Genomic DNA, 6,893 nt, shown 5'->3' with positions numbered 1-6,893 from the left:
AATTAAAAAAAAGGAATTGTTTTGAAGTCTTAATTAATGAGGGACTATTTTTATAATTTGTTAAAAAAAAGATAAAGTTGACCATCGAATTTGGTGGTCAATGGATGGAGGAATTAATTATGCCAACATTGCTGGCACAATTAATTAGAGGAGCTGCATCATTGGCTTGCTATTGTAAGAAAGTGAATAAAAGAAGAGTGAAAGAAAGATGTTGCTTGAGAGAAGGCAAATTGTGCCTTGTGAGTTTTTTAGAGTTTATTTTAGCAGGTAGTTTTATTGTTTTTAGGGAGAGATAAAATAGTAAGATAATTATTTTGGGGTATTTTCGGGAAACACCCGAGTGCTACTATTTTGATTTTATCTCATTGTAACTCTAGAAAGTTTCTAGAAAAAACCCTCTTGTAAACCTAATAAATTCAATAAAATTCTTATGCTTGAGATTTATTGCTTCTACTAAATTGTCTCAATCCAAAAAAAAAATTCCAACAGTGGTAATAGAGCTATGGTTCAATGTTGGGGCTACAGATGATATTAGCGTCCCGCACTAAATGAATTGGGCGTGAGAAAATGGAGAAAATAAGTAAGTAATTGGGTGTGTTTTCTTTGCCCAAGGTTAAAAAAAAATCCTAAATGTGGTTATTGCAAAAGGCATGGTCATGATGAGAAGGACAGTTGGCAAGGGGAATACTCAATGTTTCGTGTAAGAAGTTTGAGCACGTGCAATGGAATTGCATTAACAAGAGAGAAGAGAGTGTCAATTTGGCACATCATGTTGATGAAAAAGAATTTGCTTAATTTGGAGAGAAGTGCTCCAATGGTTTAAGGTTGATGAGAAGTGTATCAATAAATCAATTCTGTGAAAAGTGCCCCGAGAAGTTGTTTGCGGAGAGAAGTGTTCCGTTTACAAGGTGATGATTGGAAAGTACATCATAAATATATTGAAAAAAATGAAAGTTTTAAATTAATAGTTAAGGGGAAGATTGTTGAGAAAATTAACTATTAATTTAAAACAATTAAAAAAAAGAAATTGTTGTGATATCCTAATTAATGATGGACTATTTTTATAAATTGTTAAAAAAAAGATAAAGTTGACCACCAAATTTACTGGTCAATGGATGGAAGAATTAATTGTGCCAGTTTTGCTGGCACAATAAATTAGAGGAGCTGCATCTTTGGCTTATAAAAACCAATGATGCTATTCTCAAATATTGTGAGAAAGGGAATAAAAGAAGAGTGGAAGAAAGATGTAGCTTGAGAAGAGGCAGATTGTGCCTTGTAAGTTTTTGACAGTTTATTTTAGAGGATAGTTTAATTGTTTTGGGGGAGAGATAAAATAGTAAAATAATTATTTCGGGGTATTTTCAAAAAACACCTGAGTTCTACTATTTTGATTTTATCTCATTGTAACTCTAGAGAGTTTCTAAAGATAAACCTCACAAATTCAATAAAGTTCTTATGCTTGATTTATTGTTTCCGCTAAATTGTCCAAATCCGCTAAATTGGCACAATTAATTAGAGGAGCTGCATCCTTGGCTTATAAAAGCCAATGATGCTATTCTCAAATATTGTGAGTAATGGAGTAAAAAAAAATATGTAGCTTGAGAGGAGGCAAATTGTGCATTTTGAGTTTTTGAGAGTTTATTTTAGAGAGTAGTTTAATTGTTTTGGAGGAGAGACAAAATAGTAAGATAATTATTTCGGGGTATTTTTGGGAAACACTTGAGTGCTATTATTTTGATTTTATCTCATTGTAACTCTAGAAAGTTTCTAGAGAAACCCTCTTGTAAACCTCATAAATTCAATAAAGTTCTTATGCTTGAGATTTATTGCTTCCGCTAAATTATCCCAATCCAGAAAAATTCCCAACATTTGTGTGTGGATAACAAAACGAGAGCCTTCATTTTATCACGTAAGTTTCTTATTTCTTCTAATTGAATTAGATTTTTTGTTTTTTTTTTGTAAAGTGAACGCACAATAGCGTTTCATTTGTATGCTTGACATTCTAATTAATCAAGAGTGTTAGAGAAAACAATGTCTTTCCGTTCAATCTTACTCTATCTGGTATGATTTTTCCGTTTCATTAAGTTTTATGTTCTGATAAAACACTTTTTGTTCTTTGAGATACTCTCATTGTTCAAACTTTGTACTTTTTTATTTTGTTTTATTTTATTAATGCTTTTTTAGTTTTACTTTATTAAGGATCAATTTGGTAGCTGAAGTTGGATATTACCTTTAACTTGAAATTTGATATCAAATTAGTACAAAAATGACGCTCATCAGCATCACCTGCCAAATAAATGCTAATCCTATATTGAATGGTGATTTCGCAGAGATGGTTTTGTTGAAGAAAACAAAAATTGAAAGATGCTTTTTGCCTAAATCGAATAGTTATGGTTTTGTGTTAGATGTTCACCTATATAGTACAAGTGATGCTTAACTTTCACAACATAAGAAAACAGATTAGGATATTTTTATGTTAATACAAAGATACTGCTTTTTTCATGTGAGAATGCAGTTTATAGTTCAAGAGAAAAGAGATATTTGATCCAGTGAAGATAAAATATGGCACAAACATTTTCTTTTTACAAGATTATTCTTGAAGATACCATTCAACAAGGAAAGCTTGACAGTCTTCTTCTCTTTACATATATTCTATCTTTCTTTTGCCATTATTTTCAATATTTGCATACATTCTATTTCTTTTGCATATTATTTATATATTTTTCTAAAACAACAACTCCCAAAGAAATTTGTGAGTGTTGGTCCCGTGTGATTAGTTCCAAGGGGGGGAGGGTTAGGAACTAATGTAACTTTTTCGCTTAATTATGTTGACTTAATGAATTCCTTAAGTTATTTAACTTTGTTTTGGTCAGCACGGCCGAGAGACGTAAGACAGCTTTAGTCAGATGCCGAATAGAACTGTTTTACTTATGAGTTGGGAATTGACACTTGAGGTCAGCTTCCAACTCAGCACCACAATTACTCAGTATCAGCTTTTACAGTTTATATCCTGAGCAATTTAATCAAGCAACACATATATAGATATATTGAGAGAGAGTTAGAAATTACTCAGCACGACTTATCCTGGTTCGGCCTCTCCGCCTATGTCCAGTCCCCAGAGTCCCTCCGGGCTTTTTCAATCCAATACTGAGCTCTTTAAAGGTAGAGCACAAACCGTTTACAAGGCAGTTGAATATGCAAGAGTACCTTCCTCTATTCGTCTACTCAACTCCTACTAAGTGCTATAGCCGAACACCTAGATTTCTCTACCACTGAGTACTTAAAACCGAGTACTCAACACCACTCTCTCAATTTTACAATTGATACAAACTTGTTCTTTTCTAGATGAAGAACACTTTAGATGATTACAAAATCAATCTAGCTTTTACACAGAATTGGAAATTTGGTGTAAGATCTTTCTCTTGTTTGAATGTGCTTTTGTATATTTCTCTTTTTCTTTTTTTTTGTTTCAACAATCGGCAAAGGATCCAAGAATGAACTTGTCCTTTTATAGTTGAAGTCTGAAGCTTCTAATGATTTGAATCTGGAATTATCCGTTGGATTCAAACAGCTCTTCATGCGACAATGTTCTGGTGAGCTTCAGATTTGCAGGCCAATCCTATCGTCTGAATTTGACAGGCGTCAGGCTTGTCTTCTTCCCGCAGGTTCGTCTTCTAGCGTCAGTTTCGTCTTTTAGCTAGAGGACAGTTGACCCATACGTCTCGAAACTATATCCTTGCATGATTCCAAAGCTTCTGAATTGGCACAGATCACTGTCGGATCTTGTCTTTTAGCAAACGAATCATCGTTGCTGTCCTGAAGAGCACTAAGCTTTACTTTGATAGCCGTTGTCTTTGATCGTTGCTATTTACGATACTGAGTCGCTTTTTACTCAGCTTCTATGGTCAGCTTCGTTGTGCAAGATATTGTTCCAAAGAAGACTTTTCTGAGTTAAGTTTTCCTCAGTTTCTGTGGTCAGCTTCATCTGCAAGTTTCAGTTCTGAAGAAGACTTTCCTTCTTTCATACTGAGTTATACTTTACTCAGCTCGTGCTATGTTATCATGCTGACTATGTTCTGTCTTACTTTGATTCCTGTTCTTATATATATATATTTTTATTCTCAACATTGAACAAACGCATTAGTACAACTAAATCAAAGCACATAAATTTAATTGTCTTAATCATGGATTAACTTAAATAATTTTGTCAAATCAAAATAATGTGGAAAGATGTTTCAACAAACTCCCCCATTTTGATGTTGGCAAAATATTTAATTATGGAACTCAGTTTTGAGATTCCCCATGAATGAGTTATCTTTCATTCTTCTGAAGTTACTCCCCCGTAAGGGTTGCATCCATTGACTTAACTTAACTCTAAACCTTCTAAGATTTAATCGAGTAAAAGGTAAGATATGCCTGTACTGACTTAGTTCAATTCTAGACCTTCCAAGATCTAATTCAGATGAACTTAGGTCAGCTTTCAGAAGAGTTCAAAATTTGGAACATATTTTTACTCAGTTCGATACATAGTTTAGTTTTAGGTATCAGAGTTATGAAGGATTATATCAAAGCTTATTGAATCATGTATCAAAGCAAATGAAAGGATGTATCAAAGCTAATGTGTACTGAGTATATTTTACTTGTATGTCCCTTTTCAGTTTTGTTTGTTTGTTCGTTTAAGATAGATCAGCATATAGCACAACAAGTAAGCATCACATATAGATAAGTTAATTTGAATAAAAAGATGCTTAAAGTAGATAAATGGTCAGCATACAAAATATGATAGAACATGCCAGATAAGCTACAAGTCAAGTACTAAAACTGGCCAGTCTATTTCTTCCTGTTGACTTGGGCTTGGTGAGCAGAATTAACTTTGCCTTTCCCTTTGCCGGTTCTTTGTTGCTGACTGTCGGATGCTTCCCCCATTTGTTGAGTTCCATCAGCTTGTTCTTTCTCCCCCGTTTTGCCAGCATCGGGTTGAGGAGGACAGAAGGTGTCGTTAAAAATAGCACGAGTCAGTTTTGCTGAGTAGGCTTGGAGTTGACTTGTACTCAGCTGAAGACCGTCAAAAACTGCCACGCCATCATCCAGAGTGGAGGCAGGGATTCGAATAGAGGCACTGAGCATACTTAGAAGATACTCTTGTGATTTCCCGATCCATGTGATGGTGTCAGTCATCTTGGCATAAGCTTGATGATACATCTTGAGCAGAGCCGAATCATAGAACTGACGTTGGGCATTTGTATAGCGGACATGTTTCAATGTGGCTTGGGAGTATTGCAGAATTTCATTAGTCTTCACCAGGTCAATGTCCATTTCTTCTTTACTCAAGTTGAGTAGGCGAACAGCTTCACTAATTTGCTCGATGGAACACTGGGAGGAGGAGGAAATTAATTCATGAGCTCCGGTCAGCTCAGAGTGTAGCTGGGTGAAATGTTGATTAACCTCAACAGAGGTTGCATATGTTGAGTTTACAGCTGAAAGGTTGTTGATTTGTCCTTGTAGGGAATTCATGTGGTTCACCATCATCAGCTGGAGTTTAGCCAGCTTCATTATTGAGTCTTGCTTGGGTTGTTGAGATTGAAAGGTTGTCATGACACTCAACAAGTCTTTGAGACTCTTGATTTCAGATAGAAGTTGAGTGACAGAAGATATGTGTTGAGGCTCAACATGAGTAGACCCAGCAACATCAGCATGAGCTTGGTTAAGATCCTAGAGTAGGGATTGAGCTGAGTCAATGATTCTGCGCCCAGACTCAGTTGCATTCCGGTAAGCATAAGTTGCATCAGGAGTTTGCTCAGTGGCCGGAATTTGAGTAGCACCAGATGGTGGAGGAGTATGGTGCTTTCCAGAACCAGATAGGCCAGCTTGGTCAGCAGCTGGACTTTTGTTCAGGTCAGCATCAAGAACTGACTGTTCATCATTCTACGAAACAGGATTAGGAAAAGGTGGATCGGCAGAGATATTGTCCTGCTCAACATTGGTCTGAAGTTGAGTTGGTGCAGGAGGAGGCACTTTAGAGCCAACTTGGGTAGGATTTTCCTTTGCCAGCTCATTGTTTTGAGCATCTTGGACTTCGAGCTCTTGCTCAGCAGGAATTGGATCTTCAGGAGTCTTGGCTTGTTCCTTAGCTTGAGAAACAGTGGCTTGCTTTTCCTTAAATTTGTCTGGAGTGGGCTCAGTGATGGTGGAGAAGAATTCAAACTGGAGTCTAGTCAGATTAGTTATTGGTTCTCTGAGTGGTGAATCATCCAGCAGGTCTAGAGAGTTGGACTTTTGAGCCTTACGTTTGAAACGCTTCTCAGAACTGACCTTGTTGGTTGGAGGTGAGGGGTCAGCAGCAATAGAGTCAAAAGACTCATACGAAGAGTTTAACCCTAGGGCAGCATTAAGATCCTTGACACCTTGAGCTTTCACTGTTAGGTTAGCTTGCTGTTTAGTTGGCTCAGCATCAACCGACTTTGTTTGTACAACAGCAACATCATCATCTTGCTCATCATCAACATTCGCTATTCTCTCAGCATCGAACTGACGTCCAAATTCTCCCAGTTCATCTTCCTGGTTGGTAGGGGTTTTCTCAAGATCAATCTCTTGACTTCTCACGAAGTGGGAATCGTCGGAGACGACGAAGTCAAGAGATGCAGCATCAATCGGGTTCAGATCAGATGTTTTCTTCTTCTTCCTCAGTGGTGTCTCCGGAGCATCCTCACTTTCTTTAGAGCCGTGTTGATATCCTTAGCGGCTTGGTCAGCTTTTCTCTTTTTATCCTGTCTTGTGCGGTCAGCAGGAGGTTTCACCACAACTTTCTTTCCCTTCTTGGTTGGCACATCCTGTGCTTCTTCAACCGCAGCCCCTTTTCCTTTCTTTGGTACGATAGGTTGGTCATAGGCCAG

The sequence above is a fragment of the Euphorbia lathyris genome, chromosome 10 (genome assembly GCF_963576675.1).
Source record: "Euphorbia lathyris chromosome 10, ddEupLath1.1, whole genome shotgun sequence".
Classification (NCBI taxonomy): Eukaryota; Viridiplantae; Streptophyta; class Magnoliopsida; order Malpighiales; family Euphorbiaceae; genus Euphorbia; species Euphorbia lathyris.
Note: the sequence above shows the minus strand (reverse complement) of the source record.